General features: G+C 38.7%; 1 pseudogene; it reads left to right on the top strand.

Moving 5' to 3' along the window:
- LOC148585801 (protein trichome birefringence-like 43) overlaps window positions 1–20,032 on the top strand; it is a 70,651-nt pseudogene that overhangs the window by 48,196 nt on the left and 2,423 nt on the right.

The following is a 20,032-nucleotide window of genomic DNA, read 5'->3' on the forward strand; positions in this document are numbered from 1 at the left end:
TGGTGTACCTCAAAATTCATAAGACTTCACTCAGATGAAAACAACCGAGGCTTCAATCAAGATAGGCATTCTTTGTGTAGGCTGGGTAATACTCGACTCCCTTAAACTTTCTAATTGACCTATGTAACAAGTGTTAGGCCAGTGACTCCCAAACTAGATGGTTTTAGGGCACTAGATGTAGAAACATCTCTAAGGGCTTAATTACTCAAGTCAAAAAGGCTATGAAACCAAACTAGCCAAACAAACAACCAATTTAGATTTCTCAGTTTTTTATGCTAACATTCAATGCTTAATGAGGCATCAGGTCCGGTTACTCAATTAGTAGCTCAAACCGATCTTTTTTTTTTAATCTATTTTCAAGCCCAGGTTTCATCAACAACTCAACCTACAAATCTCAAAATACACCCTAATCAATTCAAATCTTATACTTCACAAACTCTATACTAATGTGCTTGTGATGATAAACTTGGACTTGTGAAGTCTCCTTAATCCAAAAAAATGAGTCAAAAGCTCAGATTTCTAATGACATGTTGTGTTCCAAATGTTAGACAAACCAATGACATGTAAACCACAGTTAAGGTGTAACTTATGCTCAAATCAACAACATAGCACAACTTTTTTTTTTTTTTCTTTTTCTTAACAACATAAAAATAACAGGAAACAGGCAGAAATGTCTTCCCCACCCCCAAACTAAAGTGACACATTGTCTCCAATGTGACCACAAATACAATACCGAAATGCGTGGCACATGTCAGGCGTCACATAAGAGAACGTTTCCTCAAACTTGAATAACAGACACTTGTCCTGAAAAAATACAACAAAAAGAAAAAAAAAACAAACCAACAAAATCAAATGACAAGGAATAAAAGAATGGTGGTTGCCTCTCACAAGCGCTAAGTTTACAGTCTTCAACCAAACTCTCCACAATAGACGACAATCTCTCCAGATAACTAGGATCCTCCAACAGTGTCATCTCAATATCTGGACTCTTCAACTCCAAAAATGGTTTTAGCCTTTGTCCATTTACCTTAAATGTGTTACCATTTTTTGGATCCTCAATCTCAATGGCCCCATGAGGAAAAACTGATCGAATAATAAATGAGTTTGTCCATCAAGATTTCAGATTGCCTGGGAAAAGATGCAGACGTGAATTGTAAAGAAGGACTTTCTCACTAGATTCAAAGGATCATCTCAAAATTCTCTGGTCGTGAGCCTTCTTCATTTTTTCCTTATACCACCTTGCACAATCATATACATCATTTCTCAGCTCCTCTAATTCATCGTGTTGGAGCTTCCTTTGTGAGCCAGCCGTTATAAGATTGAAATTCAGCTGCTTGATGGCCCAAAATGCTCTATGCTCCAACTCCACCGGAAGATGACATGATTTGCTGTACACAAGACGATATGGAGACATGCTAATCGGGGTCTTGAAAGCTGTACGATAAGCTCCAACTCCCTAGCTTCTGGCAACGCTCACAAGAGGTACAGTAAGTGTGAGTCTCGGAACAAGGTAGGTCAATAAAATTCGCACTACAAAATCTTTGCAGTGGTCTTTCGTGCACTGAAATGGGCTCCACAGGCATGATCGTGACAAAAGGATATGACATTTGATTGGTCATGCTTAGGTATACACCTCCTAATGATCTGATCGGGACAATACTTGAAAAGATATGGATCGTCCCAGAAAAAGTACTTCACCATGGCTAAAAATTTGGACTTATCTTGTCACCCCCAAGGCAAAGGCATTTGGCTGGTGACGAGATGGTTCATTGTATTAGCAAACAATGGTGCGGGATTGTGAACAATGTGCATCAATTGCTCATCAAGAAAGGACTCAGAAATGGGGATGGCGTCTTCGGTGAAAACCATAGTCAACCTAGACAAATGATCCACCAGATGAGAAGAGATTTAGCATCTTTTTTGGAGAAAAGATATGTCAATGCTGCGTGATCTGAGTAGATAAGGCCTTTAGATCCTAACAAGTAGGATCTGAACTTCTCTAATGCAAAAACAACTGCCAACAACTCCTATGTAGTAGAGTAGTTGAGTTGCGCATCGTTTAATGTTCTGCTCGCATAGTAGTAGATGACATGGGGAAGTTTATCAACATGTTACCCCAAAACAGCTCTAATAGCATAATCTAAAGCATCACACATGATCTCAAATGACACACCCCAGTTGGGTGGCTGAATAATGGGTGTGGACATCAAAATTTTCTTCAGAGCCCCGAATGCTTGCTTACAGTCCTCATCAAATACAATCGGGGTCTCTTTCACCAACAACTTGCACAAGGGCCTGCGATCTTACTAAAATCCTAAATGAATCGCCTGTAGAATCCTGCATGGCCCAGAAAAGAACGAACATCCTTCATTGTGCGTGGGGGTGGAAGGTTGGAGATCAGATCCACCTTCGTTTTGTCAACCTCAATCCCACGATGAGAGATGACGTGCCCCAGTACAATGCTTTGCTTTACCATAAAATGGCATTTCTCTCAATTTAGCACCAGGTTCTTCTCCTTGCACCGCACTAAAACCAAAGTGAGGCGGTGCAGACACTCCTCAAAAGATGAACCGAAGACGGAGGAGTCGTCCATGAAAATCTCCAAAAAAAGTTCTATCATATCAGAGAATATGCTGATCATGCACCGTTGAAAAGTGGCGGGTGCATTGCATAACCCAAAGGTTATGCGACGGCAGGCGAACGTCCCAAAATGACAGGTGAATGTCGTCTTCTCCTAATCTTAGGGTTCCAAAAGGACCTAATTATATCCAAAATAACCACCCAAGAAGTAGTAATACTTGTGCCCAACCAAGCGCTCCACCATCTTGTCAATGAATGGGAGAAGGAAATGGTCCTTCCTCATGGTGGCATTCAGCTTGCGGTAGTCTATACAAACTCTCCATCTAGATTGAATACGAGTTGGGACCAACTCGTTATCCTTGTTTTTCACTACCGTCAACCCAGCCCGCTTAGGCACTACATAAATCGAGCTTACCCACTTGCTATCAGATATTGGATAGATGATACCTACATCCAACAACTTGATCACTTCTGCTCTCACAACTTCCTGCATAGCTGGGTTCAGCCTCCTCTATGGCTCCCTCGATGGCTTGGCATTCTTCTCCAAATGTATCTTGTGCATTACCACCGAGGGGCTGATTCCTTTTATATCATCAATGGTCCAGCCAATAGTTTCCTTGTGCTCTCTCAAAACATCGAACAACTTTTCCTCTTGAGCATCCACCAAATCTGAAGCTATAATCACAAGCAAAGACTCTGCTGGACGTAGGAACTTATACTTGCGAGTGTCCGGTAAAGGCTTAAGTTCCTTCTTGGGGGGTTCTGGTACTGTTGTCTCCCCCTCCTCACTGCTCATCACTGGAGCAGACTCCAAAATCTCATCTGTTTTCTCAAGTAACCGGTCTAAATCCCAATCATCTCCAAACTAAGCAAGGCATGCTTCCAAGGGGTCCTCTTTGCTTGATTCACTTATAGTCTCCTCAATAATATCCTCTATCAAGCATATGTGTCTAACCTCATCATATTCCAGTGGCTACTTGCTGATATCAAAGATATTCAACTCCATTGTCATGTTTCCAAAGGAGATTTTCATCACCCCCGTCCTACAATTGATCAGGGCGTTAGCAATAGCTAAAAATGGTCTCCGTAGAATCACTGGTATTTGAATCCCAACATTCTGAACCAGCTCCATATCCAACACAATAAAGTCCATAAGAAATTAGAACTTATCCACCTTGATCAATACATCCTCTATGATTCCCCTAGGAATCTTGACTGACCTGTCAGCCAATTGAAGCGTCATGGAAGTGGGCTACAACTCTCCTAATCCCAATTGCATGTAGACTAAATAGGGAAGGAGATTCACACTTGCTCCAAGATCCAATAGAGCCCTCTCAATCCGACTAACTCCTATCAGGCAAGAGATAGTAGGACATCCAGGGTCCTTGTACTTGATGGTTAGCTTACATTGTAGGATTGAGCTAACTTGCTCGGTAAAAAATGCCTTCTTTGGGAGATTCGTCCTCCTCTTGACAATGATCAAGTCCTTTAAGAACTTGGCATATGATGGCACTTGCTGGACGGCGTCTAGAAATGGGATATTGATTTGGACTTGCTTGAACACCTCCAGAATGTCCTCAAATTTTCCTCTTTTCTTAGGCGCTTGTAATCTTTCAGGGTAAGGCGCTTTAGGCACAAATGACCTTGGAGGATCCTCAAAAGTGGGTGCGGCTCTAGATGGCTCAACATCTTTTTCCTCATTGTTGCCACTCTCTTGCCCTTGAGGCACAACATGGTTCTCTTAAGGCAGAACCATTTGATTCCCCACTTGTCTCCCAAACCTCAGTGTGACAATCGCTTGCACATGTTCCTGCCCATGCATAGGATTTGAAGAATTTCCGACAATATATTGTCCTTTTAGGTTGGGCATGGGCTGACTAGGAAACTTTCCATTTTCTCTTTCACCTAAGTGATTGGCTATCTATCCAATCTGACTCTCCATCTTAGCAATTGCTTGGGTGTTAACCATGGTGGCGTTCTTCACTTCATTTATGGCTTGGCTATTGGCCATAGTAAAATTCTTGAGCTGCTGTAAGGTCTAGCTGTTTGATTGTATGAATGCCTTCGTTATGTCCTCCATAAATAATTATGACAAAGATGCAGGAGGTGGCGCTAGGTGAGCCGAGCGACCATGATTTTGAACTGGTGGAAGAAATTTGGGACGATATTGATTTTGGGCATGATGAGGGGCCCTCCCTAATTCATTGGTTGGTTTTGCTTCCATGTGAAATTAGGGTAGTTCTGTCACCCTGGATTGTAAATCTCCGAATAAGGTCCACTTGCTTGCTTCTGGTAATCATGAAAGCGTTCACTTGTTCCATTGGGCACTGGGCAAAAGCCAATGAAGATGGACAATTGTGTGCTAAGTGCAAAGGACTAGCATAGATGGAACAACTATCAACATTGAATGTGTTGGCAGGATTGATGGACTGACTCACTGCAAGAGCGTCGACCTTCTTGGTGAGAGCCTCTATCTTCATCCTCGAATCAGTATCTTCCTTCACCTCATAGATACCTCTTTTCTTGGGTGCACGGGTAGATCTATCCCGACAACTTGAAAAATCCCACTGCTACGAGTTGTCAAACAACTTATCCAAAGACTTGTAAGCTTCATCTCCCGTCAAACTTAAGAATGCTCCCTCATTCATAGACTCGATCATACTACCGTTGGATTGAGTCAATCCTTGGTAGAAAAACTGAACGAACCTCCATTTCTCATATCCATGTGGAGAGCATTTTATCAACAACTCCTTGAATCACTCCCAACTATCGGAAAACTTCTCGTCCTCCTCCTGAGTGAAGGAACTAATTTCCTTTCGGCATTCATTGACTTTGGACATCGGGAAAAATTTATTGTAAAACTTGTTCAACAGTATTTCCATGATGTTATGGATCCGAGCATGTTAGAATCCAACCATGCCTTAGCTTTATCATGAAGAGAGAAAGGGAATAGCCTCAGATTAACTGACTCTTTAGAAAAGTTCTAGAATTTGAGTGTGGCACATATGTCATGGAATTTCTTCACATGACTATATGGATTTTCAAACACTATACCATGGAATGAAGATAAGACTTGGATGATATGAGGTTTTAGCTCAAAGTGGGTGGCATTGGTTGGGGGAAAAACTATACACGAAGGCTAGTTTGTCGCAATGGGTGCGAACAAAACTCTCAGAGATCTAGTGAGGTCCACATTCTCCGGTACAGGTTGGTCTCCAATCTCAACAGTCTCTAACTCAGCAAGTGTTCTACAACTTTTCTTAAGAGTTCTTTCTATATCGGGGTCTAAGGGTATCAATTCTAAGTTTAAGGATCTCCGACCAAGCATATAACAGGAAAAAAAAAAACAAAAAAAAAAAAAAAACAAAATAATTACAAAAATAAGAAGATAAAAAAATAAAATAAATAAAATAAAAAATAAAAAATAAAAAAAAATACTAAATACTAACCAAATGGACCAAAAAGAATTTGCAAAAAATTTCAACTTAGCTGCTACCAGTCTATTGATGCTGTCTTCAGAGATGCGCTCGAGCGCAAGTGAGGAGTGATCGAGAGTAGGCGTGCTCTGGTCTGTCAGGTATGCTGCTGCTGCACTGGTGCGCTTGAGCGGCAATGGTATGCACTTGAGCATGAGTGTGTAGTGCGCTTGAGCGCAGGTGCGACTCGCTTGCTGCCCAAGTGCTCGAGTGCGCTCGAGTGTGTTGAAGTGCACTCGAGCGACTTGACAAGGATTGGGTTTCTCTGGCGAAGACTGAAACAGAAACGAAAATACACCAAAAACACTCTTTTCTATTATTATTATTATTGTTAGCTAAAAACACAGAAACAAATCAAAACCTTACATTCTCGTATTTTGTTCATACAATCGACAAACAATAAAGCCCAAAAATATATATTAAAACATCCGATGAATCCAAACAATTGACAAACCACAATGAATACCCAATTGAAATCAAATCATCCAATGTATCCGTTTGATAAATAAATCACAATGGATATCCGATTTCAATCGAATGATTCGATGTATCCGTCGGATGAAACACATCGAATATCCAATTTTTTGCAAAGTTAATGATCAAACAGTCAATTAAAAGCATCTAATCTTATAACTGAATTGAAATGAAACATTGAATACATTAAAATCAGAATTGTACGAACAAAACAATGAGAATGTAATGGTTTATCAAAGGTGAGGCTTCATCTTCAACCTTAGTTGTAGATTTTAGCCTCTCATGACTAAAAACAACATACTAGATTCAATTGAAAACATCTAAAAGCATAAACTTACAAAGAGAAACGTACGATGAGCTCAAGAACGACAACAAGTCGAAAATATCTTCTCAACGGCGCCTCCCAACGTGTTTTTACAAGAGAAAAGAATAGTATAAATACTAAAAATCCTAGGGTTTTGGCGCTACCAGGTCAACCCTAGTGCACTCGATCGCACACTAGGTGCGCTCGAGCTTAGTCGGGCGTGCTTCAGGACTCCTGCAGCATAGCACATGGGAGCTGCACGCTTGGGCTTATGTGGACGTGTGCTCGAGCATTTAGTGCTAGGCTTGAGCGCAAATGCCCTCAAACGTGGTGCTGTGCGCTCGATCCCAACTTCCCAAAAATGCATTTTTCTAATTTTTTTGCATCTTTCACAATAATACCGCAGTTTTCCCTTTGCAACTTGCAAAACTCTAAAGCACCAAAACTAATAAAAACATTAGAAAATAATAAAGCTAAAGACTGAGTAAATGCAAATTAGAGGGTTCAAATATGTAATATTCTAGGTCTGTCTGTGGCTATATTGTGATGCTGCTCAATTCCTAAAGTAGAGGTCTTTGTACCCTGAGAAGTGTTCTCCTGCACGGGAGTCTCTAACTCCACTTGCACCACCTGCTTATCACTGCTACTACTTTCTGGCCCCTGCTGCTTTTCATCCTGAGTACTTTTCAGCATGGAATTTTCTTCAAATACCATGTCTTTACTGATCATCACCTTGTTTGCCTTCGGATCCCAAAACTTGTAGCCCTTGACCCCTTTCTCGTATCCGAGAAAGACACACTATCTAGACTTTGGATCAAGCTTCGATCTTTCTTCACTAGGTATGTGCACATAGGCTGGACAACCAAATACTCTCAATCTAGAGTAATCTACCTCATTACCTGTCCACACCTCCTCTTCACCTTTTCCATCTAGTGCTACCCTTGGTGACCTGTTGATCAAACAGCATGCCATACTTACTGTATATGCCCAGAAAACCTTTGCAAGTTCAATATTCAACCTGAGACATCGTGCTCTCTCTGCAATAGACCTATTCATCCTTTCCGCCACACGATTTTGCTGTGGTGTCTTGCGTACTGTGAAATGTCTCTTTATACCATGCTGCTCATAGAAATCTCTGAACATGTCGTTTGTATACTCAATGCCATTATTTGTCGTGAGACACTTAACCTTCTTTCCAGTCTAGTTTTCCACTTCAACCAATTTCTCTTATGAAGCTCCAACATGCCCCGCTCACTCATATGACTATGCCACAAAACAGTACAATCAGACTCAGACTCCACAGAGGCGATTCCACCTATAACTATACTTCCCAACACTTTATAGATATTCTTTAAACTTTTCTACCCCTTCATCACTACCATCGCACACTTAGTCACATTCATTACTCCACCTTCAGACTTATAACCATAACCGTTTGAGTCTAAGGTGCCTAATGAAATCAAATTCTCTTCCACTTCTAGTACATGTTTAATATCACATAACCTTCTAACCACACCATCAAACATCTTAACTCTACTATTACCTATGCTAGTAATTTGGCAATGTGCACCATTACCCATAGTAACTATACCATAATTAACTGACCTGTAGGTGTCAAACCAATCTATGTTCGATGTCACGTGAAACGAGCATGCTGAGTCCAAAAACCAAGAATCCACAGGATGCTCTGAATTAGATGCAATAGAAAGCATATTACCATCAGCATTGTCTGAATTGTCATCCACTACATTCACAGATTTTGAGGAACCTTCATTCTCGTCATCTTTTTTCTTCTTCCAATCTGGACAGTCCCGCTCCATGTGCCCTTTCTTCTCGCACTTGTAACAGTTGATGTCCTTCTTCCTCCTAAACTTTAACTGAGAATTCTTGTCTTTCGAATCACCCTTGTTACTGCTTCTTCCACGCTCATAGTTACCCTTTACAACTAGCCCTTCCCCATGAGAGTTATGATCAATGTTTTTCTTCCTTTGATGAAACACCAACAGAGCTCTTGTAACGTCCTGTAACTCCAAGGACTCATTCCCCCATGTTAGAATTGTAACAAGATTCTCATACGAAGAAGAAATTGGGAGTGAATTCAATAGCATCAACGCCTTGTCTTCGTCTTAGAACTTCACATCAACCCTCTTCATATCTCCAATTATCTGATTGAACACGTTGATGTATTGGCTCAGATCCGAGCCCTCTGCCATCTTCAAGTTGTACAACCGCTGCTTTAGATAGAGCTTGTTCGACAACAACTTTGACATATACCGGCTTTCCAGTTTCGCCCAAACTACCACCGGAGATTCTTCGTCCATGGCGTGATACATCACGTCATCTCCTAGACAAAGCCGAATAGTAGCCACCGCTTTAGCCTCAAGTTCCTTCCAATCTATATCCACCAAACCTTCTGGTTTCGTCCTATACAACACCTTCACCATCTCTTGTTGCACCAACAAATCCTTAATACGTCTCTGCCATAACTCGAAATTACCGGATCCATCAAACTTCATCACGTCGAACGTCACAGAAGATGTTCCATCCCCAGCCATCGTAGGATTAGGCTTTGTTACCAATTGTTGTTACCATGCACAATAATTGATGAATAATATAAAATCGAAAAGAGACAGAGATTAAGAAAGAGAGTCAAAATACAGATTTAACGTGGTTCGACAATATGCCTACATCCACAAAGAGGCTGCTGTATTTTACTCTTAATGATTCAGGGTTACATCATAACATATATATAGGAAAAACCCTAAACCCTAGTTGTACGGACGTATTAAGGGAACCTCGCTCCGTGAACTTCGCTATACTCCACTCCCGTCTACTTAGCCTTCCACTGGAATTAATGAGCCACGAACTCCAACACAACCCTATTGGCGGAGGTGGCTTAGCCACCTTAAACTGTTTATTTCATATTTTTATTAATTAATAATTATTAGGGGTGTCAATGCGGGCAGTTAAAAACCGCCTGCTAACCGCTATAATCGCTAACCGCTTAACCATATTAACCGCTAACCGCCTAACCGCTATAACCGCCTAGCGGTTAGCGGTTAGCGGTTATTGAGTTTACTAACCGTAACTGCTAACCGCTAACCGCCTTTTTATATAATATAATTTTATAATTATAATTATAAAAATATTTATACATATAACATAATCACTTGATCATTAAATCACAATTTTTTTAAAAAATAATTAAATCACAATTTGAGTATTAATATATTATCACTATAATTTATATGATTATATCATATAATCACCTGATTATTAAATCACAATTTTTTTTAAAAAATAATTAAATCACAATTTGAGTATTAATATATTATCACTATAATTTATAGGGTTAATTACTTTTTTGGTACCTCAATTTTCACTTTTTTATTTTTTCTCCCATAAGTTTTAAAACATGACAAATTTAGTACTCAACCTATGGGAAAAGACAAAATTAATACCTCCGTTAGTTCCGTCAGTCCCATTTAACGGAATTTTCACGTGTCGCTTTCAAAATATGTCACGTGTCCTAAAAAGTAAAAATAATTAATAATAATAATAATAATAATAAAAACTAAAAAAAAAAAACACGATCAGCTGCCTTCTTCATCTTTGTTCGTCTCTCTTTCCTCTTCCCTCTCCCCCTCACCGACGGGGAGACGGCCGGCTACCGGATACCGCGAACGCAACCGGAAAACCCATCACCCAACCGGCCAAACCCGTACCCACTGGATTGACATAGGATGGAAAACATCGGTGGGTCACCTCTTTCTCTCTCATCCACGCCGGTAACCTAGGCGGGTCTTAGCCGGTTGAAGTTGAGGTTTGATTTTGGGTTATTTTTGTTTGATTTTCTGGGTTGGGTTTTGTCCAATTTTTTTTTTTTGTGGTGTTTTGGCCGGTTGGTTTCTAAGGGGTTGATTTGCTCTGTTTCTTAGTGTTTTGGGTGCTTTGTTGATCTTCTTGGTATTCTTGGCCGAATGGGTATCGAAGATTGAGTTTGTTGTTGATTAAACTTTGGGTTTGATTTTATGTTCTCTGCCATGGCTGAATTCTAGGTAGTTCTCGGTAGGTGGCTGAATTGAGATTTGAGAATATGTTGGGTTTTCTTGGAAAATTGGCTTATTGGTGGTTAAAGATTTGTGGGTCGTTTGGTTGGTTGTGTACTTGTTTGGATGAGAATGAAAATGATTCTGCAAACTTTTGATTCTACAAAAGCTTCTACGAAAATGATTCTGCAAACCCAAATGGCCAAGTTGGAATGCTGGTTTGGGTATTGTCTGCACTAGCATGGAATGAGGAAGAAGAAGATTCATCCAAACTTACGGTTTGGGTATTGTCTGCACTTACGGTAAGGGGAAATCAAGATCAATACCATACATGTCCTCAGCATCTGGTTCCTCTTAAACTTACCTGAAGGAAGAGAGAGAGAGAGCTGGGAGAGGGACAGAGACAGTGAGGCGAGAGAGAGAGAGGCGGAGAAGCAGAAAATGACCCACGTATGGCCATGGTGGCGCCGTCTGGCTAGTTCACGCCGGAGCACGCCCATTGTCCAGCTAGTTTATTTTATTATTATTTAATTATTTATTATTATTATTATTAATTATTTTTACTTTCTAAGACACGTGGCATATTTTGAAAGCGACACGTGGAAAATCTGTTAAATGGGACTGACGGAACTAACGGAGGTATTGATTTTGTCTTTTCTCATAGGTTGGGTACTAAATTTGTCATGTTTTAAAACTTATGGAGGAAAAAATAAAAAAGTGAAAATTAAGGTACTAAAAAAGTTATTAACCCTAATTTATATGATTATATCACATGATCAATTGATCATTAAATCATTTGATTATATAATAACAAATTATACATATATAATATGGCATAACTCATAAGTATACCAATTCATAGTAATACAACAATTAAATATCTAGAGACTTATTTTCAATGTATGTTATAAACTTATAAGTCTATATATGTTATAAGTCTATATAAGTCTACATATGCATATAAATAATATAAATGTATAATATCAATACTTAATCATATGATTCAATGACAATTCAAATACTTTATTCAAGACTTCAAGTAAATCATATTATTAATGTACAATGATAATATGACTCGTATAATATCAAATTAAGTAATTGACATTGGATTAAACAATGACCAATGTGTTACTTATAAACACATTTTAAATAGTAATGTATTATCATTATATGTTGTGACATTTGTCTGAATTCTTAACATTTTTTTATATGTTGTGTTGAATTTTTTTTTTCTTTTATATGATATATTTTTTTTAAAAAAAAAAGTTAATCGGTTATGATTTAATATTTAAGGAAATTTTTTTAAAGTACAAGTAAATGTAAATTTTGGGTCAAATATTTTTGATTTTTCAATATGGGCGCTTTTTATAGCAATTGGGCCCAAGAAGACACTAAAAAAAAAAAAAAAAAAAAAAAAAGCCCATAAAGCCCAATTTTGAAAAAGCGGTTAGCGTGCGGTTATCTATTACACTAACCGCTAACCGGTGGTTAACCGAAACTGTTAACCGCTAGGCGGTTAGCGGTTGCGGTTAGTGAAATCTATTAACCGCTAAGACGGTTACGGTTAGCGGTTATTGCCAATAACCGCTAACCGTAACTGCCTTGACACCCCTAATAATTATAAATGGCAAATTTGGTTTTTTGTCAAAGTGAAGGTATTTTCAAAAGGTTTTGGTCAAATTTGGTTTTTCTAATCACTCTAACGATCAAGCTAACAAAATAGATTTTTTGCCACAAAATAGTAGTATGATGTATCTAGGTGTCACACCTTTTTGTGTGTGAGACTTTTTTGAAAATAATTGGTAGTTCAGAAGGCTTTAAGTGCATTTAACCCAATCATATATATATATATTGTTTCCATCCTTGTTGAACTATAAGGGATATTCTAGGCGTCACTCTTGTACCCCTCTTGTGTCAATACTCCATAAATGAGGTGGCATTAAAAATCACCATTTGATCAAAATTTAATTATAATCAATCACAAAACCAATGGTGATTTTAGAAGCCACATCATTTTTAGAGTGACACAAAAGGAACACAAGAGTAACTTCTAGCATTACTCGAACTATAATGACTATGCATACCACTATTGTGCTATGCTCATTTACAAACACCTTAAGATAATACTATTATATCTTGACATTAAAATACTAAAAAAAAAAAAACTGTTTTTTTGTAAAATAAAGTCATGATTTACTAAATTCAACGAAGACTAAAATGTCACAATCTACCAACATATGTATCTTATACATCCATTATGTTTACATGACAAAATGCAAGTCTAAGGAAGCCAAAATATCAAAATACTAAACTCAAGTTCTACTTCCTTTGCCACAATGTAACACAAACATTTTACAACCACCCCCCCCCTCCCCCCCCAAAAAAAAAAGTCCCAATTCCAAAATATATATATATACTTCTAGTGTATATTATAAAAATCTAGCCACAAAACATGCTCCGTAAATATTTGAGCACTTTTTAAACCCCTTAACGTCATCGGAAAACACAATCATGTTGTGTTTTGCACAACAATTGAAAGTACACGTCCATCAATGCCACCCATCCCATCCCATCCCACACCCCATCCTATCCCATCCCACCCGCATTCCCATTCCCATAAAAGTGTATGAGGAAAAAGAAACATAAAACTTGGGTTGAATGTTAAAGAAAAAAAAAATTGAACTTTTTTTACAAATGAGCCTTCAACAAATTCAAACCCTAAATCGAAATCCATCACATTCACTCAAAGATAAAAGCATGAATACATGGTGTAGGATGAGAGAGAGAGAGAGAGAGAGAGAGGGAAGAAAAACACATTGAAGAGTTCGAGGGAGGCGAGCTGGCGGTAGATAAAAGTAGGGCCGGCAATTTTGACACGACCCGCGAACCCGACACGAAATTAGCGGGTTTGGGTTTACCTTAAACGGGTTTGGGTCATAAACGGGTCGACCCGTTATGACCCGTTTAGGAGTGTCTGGCGGGTCGTGTCACGGGTCGACCCGCGGGTGACCCGCCAGACCCGTTTGTTCTTCTTTTTTTTTTTTTTTTTTTTTTTAACCTAAAAGAATTAAAGTAAAAAACCTAAAAGGCTAAAAAGTAAAAACGATTCCCTGAACCTAAAAGAATTATTCGGTGCAGCCCCTGCCCACTGCCCAGCTCCAGCAGCCGCGAGATCAAGAAACCCATAGCCATAGGCCTCCCTCTCAGCCTCACGGCCCTCACGAGTCACGGCCCTCCCCTCACTGAGCTCACTGCCCACGCCCACGCCCACGCCCACCGCCCACCGCCCACCGCCCACCGCCCACGCCACTGCCGGTTAGGCCATAACCCATTAACCCATACCCATTCCTCCCTCTCGGCCTCACGAGTCACGGCCCTCCCCTCACTGAGCTCACCGCCCACGCCCACCGCCCACGCCACTGCCGGTTAGGCCATAACCCATACCCATTCCTCCCTCTCGGCCTCACGAGTCACGGCCCTCCCCTCACTGAGCTCACCGCCCACGCCCACGCCCACGCCCACCGCCCACGCCACTGCCGGTCTCTCTCTCTCGCCGCTCCTCCACTTTCAGTCATCAGACTCCTCTACCGCCGCTCTCTCTTCCGCCGATGTCGCATCCGGTATGTTACGTATCTCTCTTTTCAATCTCTTGCTCTCAAATCTGAATATCTGCACTGATTTTGTGGATTGTTGATGTAAATGATAGTGGCATCTTGTTTATCTGTGCTTTGATTTCTTTTTTTTAGCTTTATTGTTGATAATGCGGCATGGGTCAGCTTCAATCTCTTGCTCTCTCAACCCTGACTAACGATTAACATACAAAGAAGCATACCTTGATCTATCCATTTGCTTAGATTACCTTCCCATCCTGCATTAAGAGTTCTAACTAAACATTTTTCTAGTCAATATCAATTGACATCTGCAAAAGGAGTTCTCTGAAGTATAGGTGAGACTGTTGGATGTGGGATCTTGCTTTCTGTGGGAGTCCATTTCAATCTATTCTCTGAAGTATTGGCTTCTTTGTCCATTTCAAAGTCAGGTTCTCTCATCTCTTCAATTGATGCCAAACTTGGCACTACTATAACTCGTTTCTTAGGTGTTGTACGACTATGCTCATCGACCTGTTCATGCCAACATTAATAATACCCAACTTAGAAATTCTCTAGAGCTTTTTGCCTTAAATTTTTTGAGATCATAAAAAAAATCAAGAATAATGCAGGATCATATAAAAGATCATTGGGCACTCAAGTCCTTTCAAATCTCTTCCTATCCTATAATGGAGAAATAGAGGAGCTTCAAGTAAGAGAGCCTACCAAATAATCTTTTATTAGGCACTTTTCTGCTTGGCTTCGGATATTTGATATGCTTTCACCATGCTAAACACAATTTGACAACAAACCATATGTTTGATGAATGACAAAGAATTAATGCCTACTTAATTCTAGTTTTGTGATAGCATTACTAAATTTGGTTTGATTCTTACTTTTGAACTTATCTTTAACTAACTTACTAACGATTATGTGTGTAGGTGATTAACGAAGATTCGGTTGTATTCGATGATGATGTGGTTGAAATAAATACAATAGGAGATGAAGATCCTTCTGTTCATACGAATCCGATGACGAACAAAAGGGTCCAGAAGAAGCGTAAGAGGACCTCAGTAGTTTGGACCCATTTTGATGAAATTCGTTCTAAAGATGCAAATGACTCAAGGATATGGGCAAAATGCAAGTTTTGTGATCATAAATATATAGCTAACAGTTCACATGGAACTGGAAATTTGCAGAAGCATATGAAGACTTGTGGGGGGAAAAATGATCATGATATTCAGCAATTGCTCCTATCTAGAGATCAAGGAACTCTGTCAGTAAGTACTTCAAAATTTGATCATAAAAGATATAGAGAATTGTTGGTTGCTACGATTATTAAGCATGACTTGCCATTTTCATATGTTGAATATGATGGTGTAAGAGAGATGCATAGATACTTGCGTAGTGATGTGCCATTAATCTCTAGAAATACTGCTAAGGCAGAATTGGTTAAGATGCATATGTTGGAGAAACAAAAGGTTAAGTCTTTGTTAACTGGTTGTCCTGGGAGGATTAGTTTTACATCTGATTTGTGGACTTCTTTGAAAACTGATGGATATATTTGCCTCACTGCTCATTTTATTGACAAAAATTGGGTATTATCTAAAAGGGTGATAAGTTTTTCATTTATGCCCCCACCACATAATGGTGATTCTTTGGCTGACAAGATAGATAGTTTGCTACAAGAGTGGGGGATTGATAAAAATGTTTTCTCTATAACATTAGATAATGCTTCTGCAAATGATGGTTGTGTTGAGAAACTGAAACAAAAATTAAACATGAGGAAAGCCCTTCTTTGTGAAGGTGAGTTGTTTCATATGCGTTGTTGTGCCCATATTCTTAATTTGATTGTGCAAGATGGATTGAAAGAGATCGCTGATGCTATCCAAAATATTCGAGATAGTGTTAAGTATTTTAGAGGATCACAAGTGAGAAAACAAAGTTTTCTTCATGCTGTCAATCAAATGTCATTGGAGAGTAACAAGGGGTTAAGACAAGATGTGCCAACAGATGGAATTCGACATATCTTATGCTTGAGAGTGCTATTCACTATAGGCGTGCTTTTGCTTATTTGGAGATGACTGATAAAAATTATAAATTTTGTCCTAGTTCACTTGAGTGGGAAAGGGTGATTGATATCAGTACTTTTTTGGGCTGCTTTTATCGTGCTACATGTGCTTTTTCTGGTACCAAATATCCCACAGCCAATTTATATTTTCCTGTAGTTGCATTGATTTATGTGAACTTGAGGCAAGAAGTGGGCGGAGATGGGTATAAGAGATTAATGGCAAATCAAATGCTCGCCAAATTTGAGAAATATTGGTCAGAATTTAATGTAGCATTGGCCATTGCAGTTGTCTTGGATCCTCGTTACAAGCTTCGCCTTGTAAAGTACTATTATACGAAGATTTATGGAGCTGATTCTGTAGAGTATAATAATGTTTTTAACAAGTTAATCAAACTTTTTATGAAGTATAGTACTCCTACAACTTCAAGCTCCACAGTCGTTCGGCCACAAGAAGACCCAGATTGGGAAAAGGTGAATAATATCATAAGCTTCTTAGCTCGTTAGTAACTTACTAACTTAGTATATTATATATATACTCATAATCACTTACTAATTTTATGTTTATATTCTCTCTGTTCATATAGGAATTTCTAGCATTTGATGGAGTCGATTCTGATGCAAACAAGACTCAATTAGAACTTTATTTGGATGAGCCCAAGTATGTGGAAAAGAATGCGACATTTGATATCCTTTCATTTTGGAAAGGAAATGAATTTCGTTATCCTGAAGTAGCTGCCATGGCTCGTGATATTTTGGGTATTCCTATTTCGACTGTTGCTTCAGAATCCACATTTAGTGTTGGTGGACGTGTGATTGATCAGTATAGGAGTTCACTTAAACCTGATATTGTTTAGGCATTAATTTGTACTAGAGATTGGTTATATGGAGAGCAAGATAATATTAGTTATTTGCATATTTAATTTTTTTCATTTACTTGTATTTTTTTTATCTTACTTTAATGATATTAATTTCTCTTATTTTTTTTATATATAACAAGCTTTAATGACGGTGGATAACGAAGAAGAGGATGCTCTGACATTGGATAGTATCAGTTCCTGTGAGATTTCAAGTTCATCTGGACTTGGAGCATGTTAAAATGAGGATATTTGTGGATCATTCAAGTATTCAACTATGCAAGAGTGGACAACAAGTCAACAAGTGGCAAAAATGAAAACTCATTTTGTATTTATAAACTTGTAATGATGTAGTTTTTTTTATTTTTTTTATTTTTTTTTTTGATTAGACAATTGTGTTAAGCCCAGAGCTGGTAACATCATTGAAGCAAGTAAATGAGCGTGTGGTACAGGTCAGCCTCACCAATTCCATATACTGGAACGCCCACACTTTTGCCCTTACTGAACCAGGAAAGCTATATGCATTTGGTGCTGGAGATAAAGGGCAGCTGGGCATAGAGCTTGTTGCCAACCAGACCGAAAGGGGAAGCCCAGAGCTGGTTGATATTGATCTCAACTAGCTGTTACTTAGCTTTACCTGCCTCTCTACTTGCACCACATATGCTTTACCTCTAATTTATCATCATCACATTATCAGCATTTGGTGTTTAGATTTCCTTGTTTATTTTGTACATAGAAACAAAGAAAAAAAAAAATTGTGAAGGTTCAAGCTAGGTACACAGGGAGTCAGGGACGTGGGTTGTTGATATCTGAAAAATTGGCTTGCACTTAGGCTTCAAGTAGTTAATAGTTGATACATTTGTCAAGGTTCATTATAAGTTTATAACCTATTTTATCTCTAAAGCATATTAACTTATAACTATTAAGTGATTTGGTGTGGTTAGCCTGCTAGGAGTTTAATTTTAAGAGATAATTGCTAAAAATATTATTATTTTATTTAAAAACAAAAAAAAAAAATTATTTTTTAAGTTAAACGGGTAAACGGGTCGTGTCGGGTCGTGTTGACCCGGCACGACCAGCTAGTTTAAACGGGTCTCACGGGTCGTGTCGGGTGACCCGTGAAATACCCGGGTTCGTGTCGTGTCGGGGGGTCCGACCCGTTTAATAAACGGGTCGTGTTTGGGTTTTGGCTAAACGGGTCGCGGGTACCCGCGGGTCGTAAACGGGTCGACCCGTGGACCCGTTTTGCCAGCCCTAGATAAAAGCGTGAATACATGGTTTAGGGAGAGAGAGAGAGAGAGAGAGAGTGGGAAGAAAAACGCATTGAAGAGTTTGAGGGAGGCAAGCTGGCAGTGTTAAGTACATGTGGCAACATGGCATCTTGGAGGAAAGAGAAAGAGCACCAGAGATAGTGAGAATGTGTGTGAGAGATTAGAGAGAAACACCACAAAAGTGAGGGGATAAGTGATGGAGGTTTTAATTCCCCCCGCCCAAAATATATATATATATATATATATATATATATGACAACTAAATAACTACTAAAAAAATTTAAAAAAAAAAATCATAAAATAGCAATCACCACACAATCAACACAAGGATTTTGGTGATGAACTAGAAACCTTTTGAATAATTATTCAAAAGTAAAACCACTTCGAGATAACCAAACTCAGAAAGTCAATTCATTATAAAAGAATAAGAAATTACAAGTTGTTCACATATACAAAACCTTTGTACTTGACACACCATTGTATTAGACAAGTGACCCGCTTGCCCGCTTCTATAGGAGTTCTCCCGAAACCTTTGAGCAATTCTTCAATTTGATCTCCTTTATCGGAACTCTGATAGGTGTTTCTCGTTGTTGAGAAAGGTTGTTGTTTACAACAAAGACTCTAAGAGAGAAGCAATTGAAAGCACACAAAAACACATAGACTCTCTCTTAGGACATGCAAGAAAAAACTCTTTTTTCTCTGGAAATATTGCCTCAAATCCTTACCAAATTCGTGCTCTAAATGCCTTTAAACGACTTGAGAAAGTAACCCTAAATTTTGAAAGTTGGTAGTCTAAAAAGTGCAATTTTACGATTCCCATTCAAACAGGTGTAGCTTCGAGCAATTCAGTTTTTTAGACTTCTCTTAACAACCCATTTGGACCCTCTAAACGTTGGAATTAGAAATTTTTAATGAAATATAAAATTGTATCATTTTGAATTAGCTTTCCAGAGACACCAAGTTTGACTTTATAGGATTTTGGAATCAAAACTTACGATCATTTTACTTTAGCTGGGTCGATGTTGGAAGTCTTCCATACAAACAGAACTCAAGACGGAGCTCTTTGTAAGTCTTCAGTTCAAACGAAGCTTAGAATGGAATTTATGATAGAGCTCTCTAGATGTCTCTCGTTTGAACAAAACTTGGAAAAACCAATAGAACAAATCATTCTGTCAAGCTTCATTCTTCATCCGTTTGCTGTCTCGTTCAAACTAACAAAGTCTCGCTTCGAACTAAGCACTGAAAATTTTATTTTTATAATGATTTCTTAAAAACATTTTTTCTAAAGCCAAATTATATCAAAGTATTTTGAGTACCAAATTAGCCAACTCTAAAAACCTAACAACTATGACAACTACTGAACAAA

The sequence above is a fragment of the Corylus avellana genome, chromosome 5, assembly GCF_965113065.1.
Source record: "Corylus avellana chromosome 5, dhCorAvel1.hap1.2, whole genome shotgun sequence".
In the NCBI taxonomy this organism is placed as follows: Eukaryota; Viridiplantae; Streptophyta; class Magnoliopsida; order Fagales; family Betulaceae; genus Corylus; species Corylus avellana.